Genomic DNA, 19,360 nt, shown 5'->3' on the forward strand with positions numbered 1-19,360 from the left:
GTAGGGGCAGGAGGTTGTGTGATGAAGATGGGGCTGCTGCAAGTAGTGGTGTGAAGATTCTGGATGGTGCTGTGTAGGGCAGCCCTGGGAGTCTCCTAAGGGGGTCTAAATTATTCCGGGGTCCTCCTCTCCAGCTCTCAGAGCAGCCCAGGATCACTTTAAAGTGGCGCTATCCTCCCCTCCCCTCGGGCTACAAGTTCTGTGCTGCGCCTCTCACCCTCTCTCTGCCTACATGAGAGGTGAAAGTGCACTGCCAGCCTTTGATCATTTTTGCTTTAGGATGCAGGCTGAAGGGTGGTTTCAGCCATGCTTGGTTATCCTCTGTAAGTGTCCCTTCAGCCGTGAGTTGTAATATCATGTCAGCAAACTGCCTTTATGAAGCCATGCCCGTAATGCTGCCAGGTGTACTTGTTTGGTTCTGTGACCCTTGTAGTGAGGAGTGGACCACGCATGTTGTTTGGACCTGTCACTGAGCTACTGTGTTGGCGGGGCTGCTTCTATCTGCCCTTTCCCCTGCAGCACTGATATTGTGTTGAGAGAGGCTTGTAGCAGCAGAACCACAGATGTTTCACCCACTCTGGTGACTGATTGTTTTTCAAGTGGCTTCTTAGAGCAGCTGTTCCCATGTGGGTGCCCTCATTGCCTCTTCTAATAGCATCTCCACACAAATACCCAGCTGCATGGCAGCAGTATAACTAGAGAGAAAAATCCAGTGCAGCGATGAGGCCATCTTTCCCCTCTGTGACACTCCGACTACTTTGGCTAGGTCAGTTTTTTTAGCTTTTCCTACGCGACTTTCATATCCACCAGCGGCCCAAACAGCAGTCGCTCTGTTCCTCCTCTGTAGAAATAGGGATACTACTTTCCTACCTGAAAGTGTGAGGATAAATATATTAAAGATTGTGAGGTGCTCTGCTACTACAGTGACAGAGGTCATAAGCATTTAGATAGACAAAAATGACTTGCCCAAAAGCTACCCTTGATGTTTGTGCAGAACTGGATAAAGATTTCAGATTTATTCACACTTAGCCCTATGCACAAGCATTCCCTTTCTCAGTAGTGGCCAGGTGCTGGAAAAAAGATAGAGAGAGGAATATTCTAAGTGGGTATACGGACTCCATCACTGCAGTGTCTGAGCACCTCACAATCCTTAATGCAGGTATCATCACGCTTTTAGATCGGGAAATGTCTGTAAAAATACAAACAACCACAAGGAACAGAGTGATTTGCTCAAGTTCATAAAGGAAGTCTGTGGTAGAGAAGGGAATAGAACCCAGGCCTCTATAATTCTAGGAATACCAATGCCTTAACCACAAGACCATCCTTTCTCTTTAGGCCAGTGGGACCCAAATTTCCAAAAGTGTCCTCCATTGGGAATCTCAATGTTTGGGTGCCCAACTGTAGATATACAGACCCAGATCTTCAAAAGCTCTCGGTACCCAATGTGTAAAATGGAGACCGTCAGTCTCACAGAGGTGTTGTGGGAATTAATTTATTCATTTTTTGGATGGACGCACAATTGAAATACTAAGTATTATTTCTGCTACTGTACACTTGGGAGGAGAACATCACACATAAAGGCTTTCCTATGAGTGGTGCTGACCATCTTCCATGGTCTATGTTAGCTGGTGCTTGGGATTTATTTCACTTTCTAACCACTGCCAAGCCAGTTCACTAGGGACTTCTGTTGGCGCTGATGCCTCTATATTCACCCACCACTGTTGTTCTGGCCTCTTTGCTCCTTTTCTTGCTTTTATGGCTGTCTAGGAGGGGCGATAATTACCACTTGAATGCACTGAGCGTATAATGAAAGAGCTGATTCTCCTGCTGTAACTTCCCCTTCTCTTCACATGGACTTCACAGATTACGTGCTTCCCTGCTAACCATCTCCCACCCTCTGCCTGTCCTGACAGAGCAAACAAGAAGGTTAAAGATTATTTCTGTGAGAACATTTTTAATATACAAGTAATGGCTCTACAAATTAAAATGGTGAGGATTTTTTGCCTGTGTTTTTAATACTAAGGATAAGCACTGCAAGGTGACCCACAAGCTACCCTGCCCACCTGAAGAGCTGAGCATACTCTTGACATCAGATGTTTAGATTTGGTTCAACAAACCAAAAGCAAATATTTTGCTTCGGGAATATTGCAATGTTTCGTTTCAATCGACCGTTCAGCATTTCTGCACTGAAAATTTTTGCAACTTTTTGCTCTGTGAAAATTTTGATATTTTAACTTTTTGTCCCAATTCAGGGTGAAATATCAGAATTTCCCACTATGCTGTGCCAAAAAATGAGAGAGAAAACACTTTCCTTTTGATTTACTTACAGTTATTTGTTGATAGTTTATAAAACGGCCCAAATGTTTTGTCCAATAATATAACCTCAAGGAATTCAGCAAAGCTGAGCATAATTTTTAAATGAATTTGTGGTGTTTGCTTTAGTAAATTTCACTCCAGTTTGAGTATTTTTCCTCTTTTTTATTCCTCTCCGATTATTAGATGTTTGTGGTGCACATTCTGCTGCAGGGCTCAGATTCAGGAAAGCACGTAAGCATATGCTTAAATCTCATCGATTTTAATGAGACATAAGTACATACTTTCCTGATTTGGGGATCTGGATGGGAATAAACCTTCCTCTGGAGTACAAATCAAGTCTCTCTCACCACTCATCGTACAGCCAGATTAGTACTTGTGCTAGACCTTGTCTAATATGCAATGTGTGTGAATCATTTCCCCAAACCTCTCATCTTCTCTGCAGCCGAATGCAGGCCTGTAACACCAGCTGCACTCAGCACTCATAACCCAGGTGTACTTTCTGCAGTCAAGAGCCACTGCTAATTTCAGGCTACTAAATGTTAAATCTCAAAGCAATTGTCTATAGTAAACAGCCCTGTCCCCCCATTAGCTCTTTAAACCATGTACAAGTAGTTTATTGCTGTCTGAAGTAAACTGTGGCTCTAGATACAGGGCCAGTTTCTGATCTTTGTTACTTTGGTGTAAATCAAGAGGAACTATTGATTCCAGTGGAATCACTCCATTTTACATCAGTTTGCATGATTGGAATCTGGCCCGTTGTCTTTCATGCTGTGTTTCCTGCAGCTTTGTAAAAGCAAAATTGGGTAAAGCTAAATCTGCGGCGGGGGACGGAATTCTATTAAATCTTCATACAGGTAAATATCCAGTGTGCTCTGTATTTCTGTGAAAACAGTTAGGCTAAGAATTTGGTTACAAAGGCTTAATAAAGACCATAATGGCACTCAAGGTAATAGCACTTGATTGCTACACCACAGTGGTAGCAGTGACTTTCTGGACTTAACCGTTCTAAGCGATGAAGATGCAGCATGAAGCAGGTGTCTCAAGGATGTGAAAGAGGTAATGTGAAACAAAGAAGAGGCTTTGGAGTGCTTATGAGATTGCATGCACTGCTGCTTTTGCTTCTTAATAGGTAGCACTAGAAAAGGTCTTCTATGGAAATTTGCCAAACTGTTGCACTCTACCCGGGGGTAGCCGTGTTAGTCTGTATCCACAAAAACAACAAGGAGTCCGGTGGCACCTTAAAGACTAACAGATTCTACCTTTTATCAGCTGGTACTGCTGTGAGTGTGGAAGTTATCATCAATGGAAAAGTAACTTAGACAGGATGGAACTGGAGCTAACAGTTGCAAGATGTGGTTTGTTAGTTCATTTTTTAGTGTTAGTTCCCTGTCACCTCTGCAGCTGCTTTTCCCTCTACTAGATGGGTCTGATTGAGAATGCTTTCTAGTTGTTACCCAAATGAACTTATGGATACTGACACTTATCCACATATACTGGCCACTTTTTAAACCAGTCCAGCCGCTTCTGAAACTCAATGATATTACCCACAGTAAAGAATTTGCAGTGTTTCCTGTACTATGTTTATAGGAGCATCGGCAATATCATAAACCACTGCAACTGTGCTTTTAGTTTACTTTAGAGAGAGGTTCAAGCAGGAGTAAACCCTGATCAGATCAGTTGCTACAAACCTCTGCTTGCCCTTGTCTATGCTTAGAATCAGCAGCAGGGGAGCTACATCAGTGATGGTTGAAGTGAGGCTATTTCCAAGTGCCTTTATGTCCAGGTAGAAAAGATTCTGTGATGCAAATTTGCTGTGTCAAAGATAGATGGTCCTATAAATGAATTAGTACAATGAGAACTTCCTATTTTAGGGTATTACTGACACTGCGCTCTCTCTCCAGTCCTCACTTCTACAACTAAAGTTTGGTTTTGCTGCTTACTTTGATCTTTATTTAGATAAGGTTTTGGTGTAGTTACATGATGGCTTTTTTTTTTTGTCATGCTGCATAAAAGCCGTTTTCCAGCGTTACTGAGATTCGTTCATTTGCTTTTACACGTTGCAGGTGTTTCCATAAAGTCTTGGAACATCCACATTAAAGATGATGGCCTGGAGGAAAACCATGAAGTGTTAAAAATAATACTGAGCGTGCCTTAAAATGCTGTTCTGGAGCAGAAGAATGAACTGACTGTAGAAATTGTAGAGTCAAGGGCAGGTAAGATTGATTTTAAATACGACTTTGGGCAGTGCCTTTTTCGAAGCGAAGGGTCTGGTCCTGCCAGGCGATGTGTTCCTTCTGAGGTAGATAGCACCCCTGCTCTCAATGTATGCGCTCAGCACCTTGTGGAATGCTTCAAAGCATAATTGACGGATGACTGCAGTGAAGAACTCATGTGATGTAAATGATAGTCACCTGAATCGTACACTATACACATAGGGACAAATCCCGTCCCAACCAGCACTGCCAGGGGAGCAGAGATTCTTGCAAACGTGTCCTCTGCTTCAGGGCTCTTGCCAGAGAGGACACACACTAGGTCACATTTTGCTGATGCTTTGAAAAAGAGCAGCCTGCTCCTTAGCCTGCATGCTGCTGACCGCAGCATTCCCACTAGCCTGCTGGGTAGTCAGACTCGTAACTAGTAGATCATATCCCCGTGTGAGCCCATGTAGAAGCCTGCTCCCTAGCCAAGCATTGTGTTTAGCACCAAGCAGAGGTCCTGCCCTGCTGCTTGTATGGGGAGAGCAGGTGAGTAGCAGGTCCCGTTCCCGACCCCGGCACACAAGTGCAGCAAAGGTCATGCCTTTTACTTACCTAAGACTCTGAAATACACAGTGCAGTTTCGAGAGTTGGCTGAATGTAGGAGAAGTCTAGTTAAGACTGTAGCAGAATTTGACAAGCCCACACCAGAACTTGATGCAAGAAATGATGCTGTTATTTTTTGGTTTGTTTGAAAGTGGAACTAAAAACCAGCTCCTACTTCATCAGAAAACGGTTTCTGAGGGGCACTAGCACTTGAAAGCAGAGCATTGTCAGCACGCCTTCTTAGCATTTGCGCAACGTGCCTCGGGTGTCACATGACCAGGATTCATCACCAAATTTGGTCCTCTGTTTGGATCATTAGCTTCCCTGACCTGGGGCAGGTGCTGATGGGGAGTGCGACGTGAATGCTGATCCAGGCCCTCCATCAGCACTTAAACTACCTGATCCAACTCTAGAGACCTATCAAACTCCTTGCCATGGGAGAACATACTGTAGAGTCTTGCACAGATTAACATACACGGAACACAGAGCACCTGAAAGGAACAAACAGGAAGTCGTAGTAGCACCAGGAAATTCTTGGAATCTGGCTTTGACGATTAATTTTATATTAAACCAAAATGTTTTTTTTAAAATTGCAGGGGTGAATGGAAAATATATTCTATAGTCTTTTCCCCCCTCCTTTTACATAACTGAAACACAGACCAAAGTGACTGCTCTTACTTAACCTTAAACCAGCTGTATCCCATGCCTACAGTAACTTCCTTTCCTCCTTCCGTCTTACATTCTCCCAGGTGTTAGTTTCAATTGTGGAGTTTCTTGAAGGCTGCTGATCCAGATGTTCCACAGGATAAAGATCACATATAATTAAGTCAAGAAGGAGCAGCCACGGTGCACCGCAAACACGAATGCAGCTCTGAGTGGAATGTTTTTTCTGAACCACCATCTTTTCTTTTTTTCTGAAAGTTAGAAAGCTACCGAGATCAGGACACCCTTTTCTTTAGCTAGCTTTAGTGCCCATATTAGAGAGCTCTACCAGTGACATTAAGAAAGCAGCACACAGTATATTTGGGGGGTTAAATGCATAAAATTATCTGTGCCAGCCAGTATTTAGTGTAAGAGTGAATGTAAGGCTTATTACAAATCTGCAACGAAACAAATTTCCTGCTGCCATAGACAAGGTTGTATGCTGACCCAAATGTGGGTCAAGAGTGACACCCTGTGGTCAAGTTATTCTTTTTAACTCCTCCAGGATTACTCTCCCCCTCTCCCCCCTGCTTTTTGTTTTGAGTGAACATTTATAAAAGGCAGAGACTGATAGCCCAATGGATGAATGTGCTTCAATCTATGCTTGTGCTCCTCAGTCCTGACCCACAACAACCCTCTTCGACTTTTCTGGGAGCTGAGACTGTCACCTGAGCTGATGCTGCAGGATCCCTCCATGGTTATATGGATCCAAACTCACAAGAAACTAAAACAAGGGGATAACAGGGCTTCAGGATCCTGACAAAGGTTGACAGGTCCCTTGCTTTCCTCCCAACAGTTTAAACTCCCCAGTCCTCAAAGCCTAGCATGGTAACCACTAGCTTAGACTGGATTTCTTTCTAATGACAGGTCTACATTAGAAACTTTTGCTGCTATAATGATGTCGGTTAGGGGTGTGATTTTTTTGACATTTTTATTCTGGCAAAAGCCCTATACCAGCAAAAAAGTGCTTTTGCCAGTATAGCTTATTTCATCCAGGAACTGTGAAGGCAAAGTACATTTTTGCTAGGTAGAAGCTTTCTCTACACTACCAGGGTTTCCTGGTATACCTATACTTTTCTAGTGTAGACTATTCTTAAGCCTGTCCTTGTCAGTTTAAATATTAGCTAGGAAGGGTTCTCTCTAGAGCAACAGAAGTCACTACTTTCATTCTGTTTCACTGTGGCCACGCAGAAACTCATAAATGTTCCTCTCCACAGAAATCTTTAGTAAGGGGTGAAAGATTTATACAATTTGAAGAGAAAGCAGAGCTGAGCATGCAGCCACTTGTAGACTGGGAGTGGGGAGAGAGATTCGGATGCAACTGCAACCTTCCAGGCCTTATAAAACAATACCAGGAGATCAATGGGCAGGCCCATAAGATTGTTTTTTAAGGAGAACATAACTGTATGCACTGATGATGTATCAAGAATGCAGTGCTGTATGTCATTGTTCTGTCCCTCTTAAACCTAGGTGGCTGCGACTCAGCAGGCTTCAATGGGACTCTCGAAGCATAGGAAAGAAGTAATAAAGTTTCAGAAAGTCCACAGCATCCTGCACGTTCGCTATTTGACAGCAGGAGTGGGAAAATCCTTCAGGAAGAGACTAGGGCCACTGAGAAGGGGCAGCGTCCTGTAGGGTGACCAGATGTCCCGATTTTATAGGGACAGACCCGATTTGGGGGGCTTTTTCTTATATAGGCAGCTATTACCCTCCACCCCCTGTCCCGATTTTTTTACACTTGCTATCTGGTCACCCTAGCGTCTTGACTCTTTTCCCAGGGGAGATGTTCCTCAGACAGATCACTTGCCTTGCTATCCAGACATTGATTTCCAAGGAGTTGCTAATGATAGGCCTATAAGAAAATGGCAACAAGCTGCAGGTGGCCCAAGGGCGGCATGTATGTTTGTTTGTTTAACTTTACACAGGCAGTAGATACAGGTAGAAAGAACTTGGCATCACCGGATGGAGATTGGTGTAGATAGTTATCAGCACTGTCACCCTTTACTTACAATTAGTGCAGGAAATTGTGTTGGTGACTCAGTTAGGTGGGACTATTTTCTTTGAGTCAATACCCCAGCCTGGTGTGTGAGGGACCTATGCCATAGGAAGTGTGGTCTTTTGGTTGGGATATAAATCTGAGGCTCTTGTCTTTAAAGATCCTGTGGCACTTCTTGGCAAGAGTAGTGGTGATTAATCCCACTTTCCCAATCACATTTCACATTAGGTACCTTATGTTCCTCCTACTTAAAGGATCCCTCCAGTTTCAACTGAATACAGTATTCCTCACTTCCTAACTTACTGTTGTGTGGTACTGCTGTGAGCTGCTAAGCAAAGGGTATATTTCACCTCAGAGGTGGCTGCATTTCAGAGTCAATTTATCCTTTAGAGTTTTTCAATCAATATTGGATGTCTGTCTTACTGATGTGCTCTAGTTCAACCACAAGTTGGGCTAGATTCAGGAATCACTGGGTGAAATATTGTGTTTTGCAGGAGGTCAGGTACAGTGTACTCAGATTCTACGGTGATGGGCAGTATTTAAACCTTATGGTCGGACTAAATGATCATAATGGTCCATCCTGGTATTAAAATAAAAGAATCAGAGATGAATGAAATCAGCCCACTGTACAGTGTGCACAGCATAGTTTAGATTTGGAAAGTGTTTGGGTATCCTTCAGGGGGAAAGGCTGTATATAAATGTAAAAAACATGATAATTTTGATTAATGTGATGGAGCTTTAAAAAGAATTTCAGTTCCAAACGAAAGACTATACAAGCCCTAGACGAGACCTAAACAGAGTTTGTCGAAAACTTTAAAAGAGAGAGAAATACTAAGGCAAAGAGTTTTTCTCTGGTCTCTTGAGTCCATTTACTTCAGACTTCTGACAACATGCCACCAACAATTGAATTTTTAAATAGTTTTGATAACTTTGTGACAAACTGCACATGGTTATCTTCAGCTAACTGTGCCTAGCCCCAAAGTCAGTTAGGCAAACCCGACATTTTTCTTCCAGGTGCTCAACTGATCTCTGTATGTTCTGACTTGTGTCGCTTCCCTATCTGTCTGTCCATATATTTTGGTGTAGAACTCTGAGTGGCTACACGTAATATATTTGGATATGTTTCATTGCCTTACGTACAAGAGTCACATTCAGCTAAATTGTGGCCCGTTATGGAGATTGCGTCTGTACTTTGTTAATAATAAAACCACTATAAAGTTTCATCCTCTTCCAAGGTATTGTGATTGTCTTGTTGCAGTCTTGAGAGAGAGAGAGAGAGACTTTTCCCAAAGCAGAAGGACTAATGGTCTCTCTTCCTGGCTCTGCTACTGGCTTGCTTGGTGACCTTGGGCAAATTCTCCACCTCTCTGAGCCAGAGTTTGCACAACTGTAAAATAGAGATTAACCATAGGTGAAGCTGAGCCTAGTTTAATTGCAACTGTAGGCAAGGACAAATCACATGCTGCGCCCTTTAAGGACACTGTAGTTGACATGCATGTTGCCTTATAACCCCTGAGAGCTGCAAGAGGCAAAGGACTTCTGTTTTGCTGCCTCTATCTACAGTTTCTCTATCCCCCTGGTCCCTCTAACAGGAGCCTGCTTCCAGGGGCTCCCTCTGCATAGTTGCCTTTGGGAACCTCCCTAAGTGGGGATCCCACAGCGTAATGGGGCAAGCCAGTATGAGTCCATATATGCCCTTCCTGTATTAACTTCCTCTGGCTTTCACTCCTCCATCCCACCTCTCCTTCCCTAGCCTGGCCCCTCCAATTCCACAGAACCCTAACCCAACAGGGTCCCCAGCGAGCAGCTCCTGTGGAACTGGGGAGTATGCCACAAAGCAGCATTCCCCACCCACCTCCATGTCTCCCAGGTCTGGGTCTGCAGACACTCAGGGGAATGCGTGAGCATCAGGTTTCACTTTTCGGTCCATGGCTTCCTTGGGCATTTGAGTGAAAACTGAGGGCCAAATTCTCTGCTGTTGTAATTCCATCAAAGCCAGCAGAGTTACCCCAGCAGGGAATTTGTCCCTGAATAATGACTTCAGGATTTCTCTCCATAAATTTATACAACTACCTCCCCTTCAGCCATCTGATATGTTCTTACCCCTAGAGTTGCCCTTCCAGTGGGAGGTGTTGCACATGCTCTCAATCTTTGCCAAATGAGGAAGTAATAATAAAGTAAATTGTATTAAGTTTGAGTAATAAAAAAGAGTGGAATATGGGAAGATACCTTTATTGTCACTTCAAACCCAGCTGCAGCTGGTCCTGGCAAAAAGTCACCATCCACTGGTTGGTGACTTGCGTTGTAGCAGTCCAGTTTCACATTGATTAATGTCCACATCATAAAAGCAGCCGTCACACTTGTCACCCATGCTGTCAGCAAAGAGGCCAAGCACTGAACCGCTCTTTCACTCTGTCTAGAACACAAGCTCTAGGGATATTGATGGGACATTAAGGACAAGGTTGTACTGCTGCTATCCATGTCGCATGTTTACTATAATCCAGATTTTCAAATTAGCACAAGGAACTCGACCACGCATCTGTAATTGACGGTGTGTGGTGAAATCCCCTGCACTACTTTGAAAATAACCTATAGATTTTTATACCAGGACAGCTTTTCTGAGCATTACGTTGACTTTTTAAAATGTTTGGTTTCCTACTTTCCCCTTGCCGATTCTCAGACAACCTCTCTGTTCAGATGGTCTGAGCAGAATCAACATCCTTTGTTGAAAAAAGGGCTGCAAAGTAACTAATGAAATGGGTAGAGAACTGCCATATCTGACTTCTGCTTTTCACTATGGCCTTGAATGGATTTCATGACCAACCTCACAAAAATACAGAAAATCTGGGGGTCCTGATTTAGGAGCTGCAAAAACAATGGAGTAGATTCCCAACGGATGTGAATTAACATAGCTCTGTTGCCTTGAATGGAACTATGTGCATTTACACCAGTGGAAGAGCTGACCCAGTGTTTGTAGAAATGCTGTCATTGCATTTTTACAGAAATCAAGTGTCCAGCGTCTTGGTCCTTCAACAGGAACAAATGTTATTAAATAATAGATTTTCGTCAGCCTTTTACACTAAATGAGGGCAAAGAAGTAAAGAGGAAACACTGTGATCCTATTAAGAACAGTTCAGATTCCTGCTGATGCTGCAAAAGGGTAGGTGTAAAATTATGAAGATCGTTCCCTTCACAGGTGAGTTAACTATATAGAAAAGTTGTAATAGGAAAAAGAAATAAATGGAAATTATGTTGTTGAAACAGTACAGTGAAAATGTAAGTTAGAGATGGAAGAAATCTATTGAGTCCCATCCAGTTAATTGCCTGCCACGGTAGGATTGTTACCTCAAGTACTTTATGACATAGCCAAGGAAATGAAACAAGGTTTCTTTTAATATTGAATGATGATGATACTCTGTGCATACATAGTTCATGCTCCAAAGGCACTTTTCGAAAGGTAGTTAAGTATTATTATCCCCACTTTGCAGATGGGTGAGTTTGGGCTGCTAAGTTACCTGCCAAAGGTCACACACAAGATTGGTAGAAAAGTCAGGACTAGAACGCAGGTCTCTTAATTCCCAGACGCTCTCTCTTCTACCTGACTACAGAGTTACCCAATTTATTATGTGTATTAGAGAAACACCCGGAGGCCCCAATTAAGATTGATGATAGATTGTGCTAAGTGCTGTACAAATACAGAATAAAAGACAATCCCTGCCCCAAAGTGCTTACAAGCTAAATAGAGAAGACAAAGTGTGTGAGGGAGGGAAACTGAGGCACAGGGAAGGGAAGTGACTTGTGGTAGGGTCATACAGCATGTCAGTGACAGAGCTGGGAGTAGAACCCAGCTCTCTTGAATCTCAGCCCCTTGCCCTATCCACCATGATATGCTCTAGGAATGATTTGGGGGAAGTTCTAGGCTTGTGCTATGCAGGAGGTCGGTCTAGATGATCACAATGGTCCCTCTGCTGGAATGGCCTTGGAATCTGTGACTATTAAGCTTAAAATAGTTGCTTATTAAAGAAAAAATCTTTAATATTTGGCCTGCTTTTACTTTACTTTTTTTTATAATTTATTATTAAAGTACCAAGGAAGAATCCCATCAAGGGCCAGAAAGCAATTTGTCTCATCATCTACAATCAGGGCAGCTGACAGCTGGCCCCTGCCTGTCTTATCTTTCCAACTCAATAGCAGACATGACCTTCCTCAGAGAGGCTTGGGGATGAGGAATGAACACAACTTTTTGCAAAACAGCACAAAGCAGGTAAAATGAGCTTTTAAAGAAAAATTCCTATGGAAAAATATATGTTCCCTGGGAGCCAAATAATAATAATAATTCAAAACAAAACCAACCACCCCACCCCACCCCACCCCGAGCTCTCAGAGTGTATTCTAAGTTACAATATACCATATGACCTTAACTATAGGGTAGCATTTCAAATTTTATAAAGACTAAATCTGCAATAACATGTTCTCTGGACAATCTGCTGGCAGAAACCCATGCTCTACAGACTGACCGATGGGAGAAACTGTCCGTCAAGGGCCTGATCCAAAGCCAAATGAAGACAGTAGAAAGACTCCCAATGACTTCAATAGATTCTAGATCAGGTCCCAAATGCCCAATGTGGATAAAAGATATTAAAGAGGATTGAAGTGTTATAATCAATAGACATCACCTTGTTTGGGACTTTAACCATGGCTTACTAGGCAGTGATGGGCTGCCTTCCCTTACCTTAGATCTTAGCTCCTCCTGTGTCTCTGACACATCGGGCAGTCCAGTTCCTCCACTGATTACAGTCACTCACTAGTTGTGGTTCTTCTTCCTAGGTGATGCCAGCACACTCAATATCCTCCATCATTGTCTTCTAACAAGTTTGGTTTCTGGTTCAGATCTTTATCTGAACTATCCAGACCTGCCAAGGCTGCAAAATCACAGGAATTCAGGATTTCTTGTGAGATTCCCGGCACTTTTGTTTATCATTGTGACAGGATACCAGATGTGAAAAAACATTTATCAAAACGTTTTGGAATTTTTTTTGTTCATGTTTGGTTCTAAATGTGGGTGAATATTCAGGAGTCTAATTTTGTGTCATCCATTTCACTCTGAAGTAATTGTAAGACGACTGCATTAGAGACTGCTCAGTCATCTGAAAGAGAGAGAGAGTTGCACAGAGACCTCCAGGTCAGTTTAGACCCAAAATGTAGCTACTGCAACTCCAACATTAAAGAATTGTTCTAGTAAATAAGAATCATAACATTAAAATGACTACAGACAAAACCCTTTTTCAGGTCACCATTAACATTAACTCTTTGCACTTCAGTCAGATGTGATGGTGAAAATAGTCTATGGTCATTTTAATGTTTTGATTTCTCAAGCACAATGTTTATAACCAGGAAACAAAGGAAATTAATATAAGAGGAAAAATGTAGCACAACGGCATTTTGCCTTTCTATAGGCTCTCTTCCAAGCAGATGATTTATAGTCCTTCCCCACAGCTTCTCTTTAAGGAGAGTGGGAAACTTAGGTTCATCTCTTGTTCTCCAAGGAACTCTGTCACACAGAGGAGGAGGAGGAGGAAGAAGAGGAGGAGGTGGAAATGTTTGATAATATGTGGCCTGATCCAAAACTCACTGAAGTCAATAGGATATTTCAATGGAACATCAGTGGGCTTCGGGTCAGGCCCATATGGAGAAAAGTTTCATGGCAGAGAACCAGACAATGGGCGGGGAAGGGGGGGGCTGGGAAATGAAAGATGAGGAGAAAAGGGGCAGGCAGTCGCCAAGCAACCCGACCCACAAGAGTATTTTAGCGATCCCGGTCTGCTTGTAAATGATTAGGGTTTGGTTAGAGTCCGGAGCAGCTTTTCCCGGCTAGAATGTTCAGCGTAAGCCCAGACCAAATGGAATTTTTAAACATCAGTGTTGTCACTTCTGTCAAATAATTAGCACTTGGTTACTAGGCTACTGTATATACTCACACATGCTCAAGACAAAATGACAGGAGGCTGGCTTATCCAGGAGTCCAAGGAAACTTAGGCCATAATAATGGCACGTGGGGAGTGTTGCCAACTCTCATGATATTTGGTGTTTTCCTTAAAGCCCCTAGAGCCTGGAGTGACACACACACAAGAATCTCAGCTTTCTTTCTTTTTTTTCTTTTCTTTCTTTCTTTTTTTTTTTTTTAAGGAAGTGTCTAGCCTTCATGACTGCAGAGAAAACCCTCAAGGTTCAAAAGCCAGAATGCAAACGGAATGAACTCTGGTGTATATTAGTTTTAGACTTTCATGAATTTGCGGGGGGTGGAGGGGGTAAGGGGGGGTTGGTGTCTGACTCATGATTTTTTTTTAATTCTTGGGGTTGGCGATTCTGCTGATAACACACCGGGTTCATAGACCTCTTCTTTGGCCTAGCTGGAGGTTGGCTCACTTGGTGTTTCTCCTTCGGCTGGGCTTGCTGTTGCTTGGACCAGCTGCCTCTGCCTGTCTGAGGGCTGCCCCTCTGCAGCCCCAGTACCTTTTGTAGGCCTTTAACAAGGCCTGCAGCTGGGGTTTTACTAGGCTGGAGCTCCCCAGCTCCCTCTGCCCTTCCCCAGCACTGCTCCACCCTAGGTACCCTCCTCAGCTTCCCAGGCAGCCAGGCCCTTCTCTCCCTAGGGAGCTCGAGAGAGTGTCTCCTCCTGAGCTCCTGGCTCACAGCCCTTTTATAGGGCCAGTTGTGGCCTGATTGGGGCGTGGCCTCAGCTGTGGCTACTTCCCCAATCAGCCTTTCCCAGCCGCAGTCCTCTCCAGGGCTGCTTTTAACCCCTTCAGGGCCGGAGCAGGGTAATCATCCTGCTACATGTGTATATATAAAACTTCACTCATATTAGAAGGGGGCTGTTTTTAACAGGAGTTGGCTCATACATATAGTTTATAAAAATTTTCAGTCTCCGGAATTTTGCTTTTTTCCCTAGGGGGTGACGTCCAGGAAATGTCCTTCTGGGTGGAGTCCCCGGGATAAACATTGTTACCTTCTGACTCCAGTTAGAAATGCAACCTGGGAGAGCGCTGAAAGAGCCTGCAGAAAATGGTAAGGAGGAAGGGGTCTTCCCATTGTTCTTCGTTTGTCCTTCCCCCTTAATCTGTTACTCCAGCTCAACTGCCTCTGTGGACATGGGCAAGTGTGAATAACACACTGTCAGCCTGTTTCTGGCTATTTGCTTAAGGGAAGACCTACTAAGAAACACATTTTATTAACCTGATATTCGTGTGCTTGAATTCATGAGATAGAGTTTGTAAAACTGAACCCCTAAGGCTGAGATTTTATGAAAATGATTTGAGGTCTGGAAAAATTGCCTTAACATGAGAGATTTAAGGTGCTCGATCTATTTAGCCTATCAAAAAGCAGATCAGGAGGTAACTTGATTACAATGTACAAATACCTTCATGGGGAGAAAATATCAGGTACTAAAGGGCTCTTCAGTCCAGCAGAGAAAGGCATAACATGACCAATGGCTGGAATTAAAGCCAGACAAATTCAGATTAGAAATAAGGCAAATGTTTTTAACAATGAGAGTAATAAACCATTTGGAACAAACTACCAGGGGAAGTGATGGATTCTCCATGTTATGAAGTCTTCAAATCAAGACCGGATCCCTTTCTGGAAGATATGCCTTAGCCAAACACAAGTCATTGGGCTCAATGCGAGAGTAACTGAATGAAATTCTCTGGCCTGTATTATACTGGAGGTCAGAGTAGATGGTGTAATGGCCCCTTCTAGACAATAAAAGAACCATAAGGGAGTTAGCTGCCCAAATCCCATTGAATTTAGTTCACTATCTCCTTCAAGCTCCTTTGAAAGTTCCAGCCTAATAGTTTGTATCTGAAAGGACATCTGGTTTGCTTTGTGTTCTCTGCTTATTGAGGAGTAGAACTACATACACCATTACCTACAGTTAGCATACAGCATCAACTTGTAGCTGGTTGTCCCCTTTATTTTTTTAAAAACTAAAAATATATCCCGAGAGAGCTATTAGTCACTCTGCCCACATATTAATAAATTGCATAATGATGCCACAAGGCATCCAAAAACCTTTCAAAATGTTATAAATTACTTTTTGGATATTTTTCTATAAAGCCAGTGAGTCCAAGTGGAGCCATATGCGTATGTATTTAATCCAGAAATCCGGAATGGTCTAAGATCTAATATATAAATTAGAATAATATACAGTGTGATTTTTTTCCATCCTAATTTGCTCTGTCTTCATAGCATATTTTGTATGCATCATCTTAGATTTGTGGACCCAGTTCTTAGCTTAATTGCTTAGGGCTCCACTCAGTAATAATTCAGCCTGCCAGCTGCTGGCTTAAGGAAGTTTTACAGATCCACTACCTAAATTTAGTGGCAAAAATCCTGAGGGTTATTGAGGGATTCTTAGGGCTTTTGGTTCTGTCCTCTCCTATATTGTTCTTTTGCCCCAGTTGTCATATGTATATTTCAGTGATGCAATGGAGAATGGCTTTAGGGGGACTCCATGGAGCATTTAATAATATTTTGCGTTTATCGAGTCCTTTCCAAGTTCTCAGAGCTTTATAAAGGTGTGTACCTGATATCCTCATTTTACTGATGGGCAGTTCTAGGAGGCTGGGCATGGGCTTGAGCTGTGTAGTCCAGATCCAGATGTTCCCTGGGCTGGGAGATGTTTGGATCTGGGATTCCAGTGCGGGGCCCATTTTTAGAAATTCAGCCCATAAAGGAGGCCAAATCTGCTATAGCTCTCTTGAGCAAGGAGAGGCAGGGTCCTGGGAAGGCCTAGGTAGTGGTGTTTTGAAATAGTTTTTCCATAGGCCCTAACTTGTGGCATCTGAAAAACAGGTCATGGGAGAACTCTCAGACAGTAAGCTGGTAAGAGGTGAATGAATTCCATCCCTTCCTTCTGATCCATTTCCTTTCCTTCCTCCTCCCACCATACTATCAGAGCCTCCATTAAAGCTGTAAGTGATTTCTTCCGAGGCATGGCTCTGAAGGCATTCCAGTTGTTCCCCCTATGTAATTAATATGCTGTTCTTATGGATGTCAGTTGGCAGAGGAGCTCAAGGGTTGCGGAATGGAGCTTGCGCAGAGTGGGACCAGAATATCTATGCATTTTATTTTGTGGGCCCTTTAAGTGATCAGAACATACCAATTTGCAGGCTTTGAATGGGAAGAGACTGTCTAGGAAGGAGTACAGCAGAAAGGGATCTAGGGGTTATAGTGGACCACAAGCTAAATATGAGTCAGCAGTGTGATGCGGTTGCAAAAAAAGCAAATGTGATTCTGGGATGTATTAACAGGTGTGTTGTGAGCAAGACACGAGAAGTCATTCTTCCGCTCTACTCTGCTCTGGTTAGGCCTCAGCTGGAGTATTGTGTCCAGTTCTGGGCACCGCATTTCAAGAAAGATGTGGAAAAATTGGAGAGGGTCCAGAGAAGAGCAACAAGAATGATTAAAGGTCTTGAGAACATGACCTATGAAGGAAGGCTGAAAGAATTGGGTTTGTTTAGTTTGGAAAAGAGAAGACTGAGAGGGGACATGATAGCAGTTTTCAGGTATCTAAAAGGGTGTCATGAGGAGGAAGGAGAAAACTTGTTCACCTTAGCCTCTAAGGATAGAACAAGAAGCAATGGGCTTAAACTGCAGCAAGGGAGGTTTAGGTTGGACATTAGGAAAAAGTTCCTAACTGTCAGGGTGGTTAAACACTGGAATAAATAGCCTAGGGAGGTTGTGGAATCTCCATCTCTGGAGATATTTAAGAGTAGGTTAGATAAATGTCTATCAGGGATGGTTTAGACAGTATTTGGTCCTGCCATGCAGGCAGGGGACTGGACTCAATGATCTCTCGAGGTTCCTTCCAGTCTTAGAATCTATGAATCGCCTTTTACAGGTCACCTTTCAGCAGGCTTCCAGTGGTTTACTGTGGATGCTACGGTCTACCTCCTAGTCACTGCAACTCAAGACTGCGGTATGTATCTTGAGTTGGAGTTAACCTCCCTTACTGGGGGGAAAAATCACGTAATTCCCCTTGCATGAGAATGAAGGTGCTTCAGTCCATGGAAGGAGGAGAGTTTATTTACATATCTCAATATGCTCTGCTCTGCAGCTTGGCATCATGTAAAAAGAAAAGCCAGATGTGAAAAAAAAAGCTGGATGACTTCTTGTTGGATCAGCTAGGTAGGTGCAAAGCATATTCTAAAAACTGGGGCATGTTTTTAATGGATATTTTTTAAATGTGGGAATTAAACACATCCCTAGGGGCAACTTGACAGTTTGACTGTATGTATTAGGAATGAGCAGCTTTGGATAAGATGAGAATTGAACCCAACATCTGTTGATCTCCTTTGTGGTGTTCACTGACCGCTCAGTGCTTGAAAAAGATCTGCTAAGACTATGGTGGCCAGGTTCTTATTTTGTCTCGCACTGTACCAGCACAGAGTGATTTTTGTTTCCCCATTTCACACTCGGGAGATTTTGCATCTAAAAGACTAATCTTAAAGGAGATCAGACAGACTCATCAATTAGAGTGAGCTGTAAAGATGCCACAAGGGGATTGGGAGGAATTTCCCTGGAAGCATACGACTGGCATAATCAATCCACTGCTGGTCTCTTCACAGGCTGTGGGGTAAGGCACATCAGAGGGGTAGGGACAGGAGGGCACATGTCAGGAATGGGAGGTAGTCACAGAAAAATATTACCTGGAAGGCGAGTGTGTATTTTTACAGGATCTTGAGATAATATTTGTGCAGGCCAGTAGTCCCCCTTTTAATAGACCTTGTAGTCTAGCTTCTTTGAGGTCTTGGTTTTTTGCCTGCCCAATATCCACCTTGACATCCAGTTCCAACAATAAAACCCCAAGCTTTTGATCTATTGCTTCCATGCTTGCTGACAACCTCTGGGCAATTTAAGAGGGTAGCAGGAAATGGGATAGTCATACTTGTTAGTATTCCTCCCTTTCAGCAAGATGTAGGGCCGACCTTGAAATGCTGGCTTTGGATAATAGTTGTGAAAACGGTTCCACTAAGCTGAAACAAAATCCGCAAGCAAAGGTTGCATGTTTCCTGGAAAGACCTAGAAACAAACATAGGTCTTAAACTATGTATTTCCGCAGTTAACATTTTATCCTGTTTACAGTATCTCAGCAGAATACTAGGGTTTTTGTCTTGTTCATATGTTTTTCATAAGGGAAAATATCCATGCAGTTTTAAAATTTTATTAGATTCAAACAGGAAAGAGAGAGGATGTGGTTTTAAAAAATGCTGTTCACTTTCAGCCTTTTTTGCATAGTTTTGTTTTTAACTCCTTTGAAGTTTTTTTTAAAAAAAAGTCAGGTAAATTAAAGAGGGGGAAGTGATTGCTTATAATTGCTTTGTGGGTAAATTAAGACAATGTGGGCTAAATTTTAAAGAAAAAAAATACAGGCAAGGCATATTGGCTGGGATGTATGCTCAACAGATGAAGAGAAGGAAAAACTTGCCTTATTTTCAAAGCTTTTCTATTTAGAAACAGGGATGCTGATGGGAAGGGCTGAGGT

The 19,360-nt window shown here is 42.9% G+C and overlaps 2 pseudogenes; one reads left to right on the forward strand and one right to left on the reverse strand.

The window, feature by feature from the left end:
• Positions 1 to 6,579, forward strand: part of LOC113407372 — a 150,690-nt pseudogene extending 144,111 nt beyond the window's left edge.
• Positions 6,580 to 7,006: 427 nt separating this feature from the next.
• LOC113407494 lies at positions 7,007 to 7,090 on the reverse strand (annotated as a pseudogene).
• Positions 7,091 to 19,360: the final 12,270 nt, after the last annotated feature.

This window comes from Terrapene carolina, unplaced genomic scaffold, assembly GCF_002925995.2.
Source record: "Terrapene carolina triunguis isolate 2854851 unplaced genomic scaffold, T_m_triunguis-2.0 Scaffold211, whole genome shotgun sequence".
NCBI lineage: Eukaryota > Metazoa > Chordata > Testudines > Emydidae > Terrapene > Terrapene triunguis.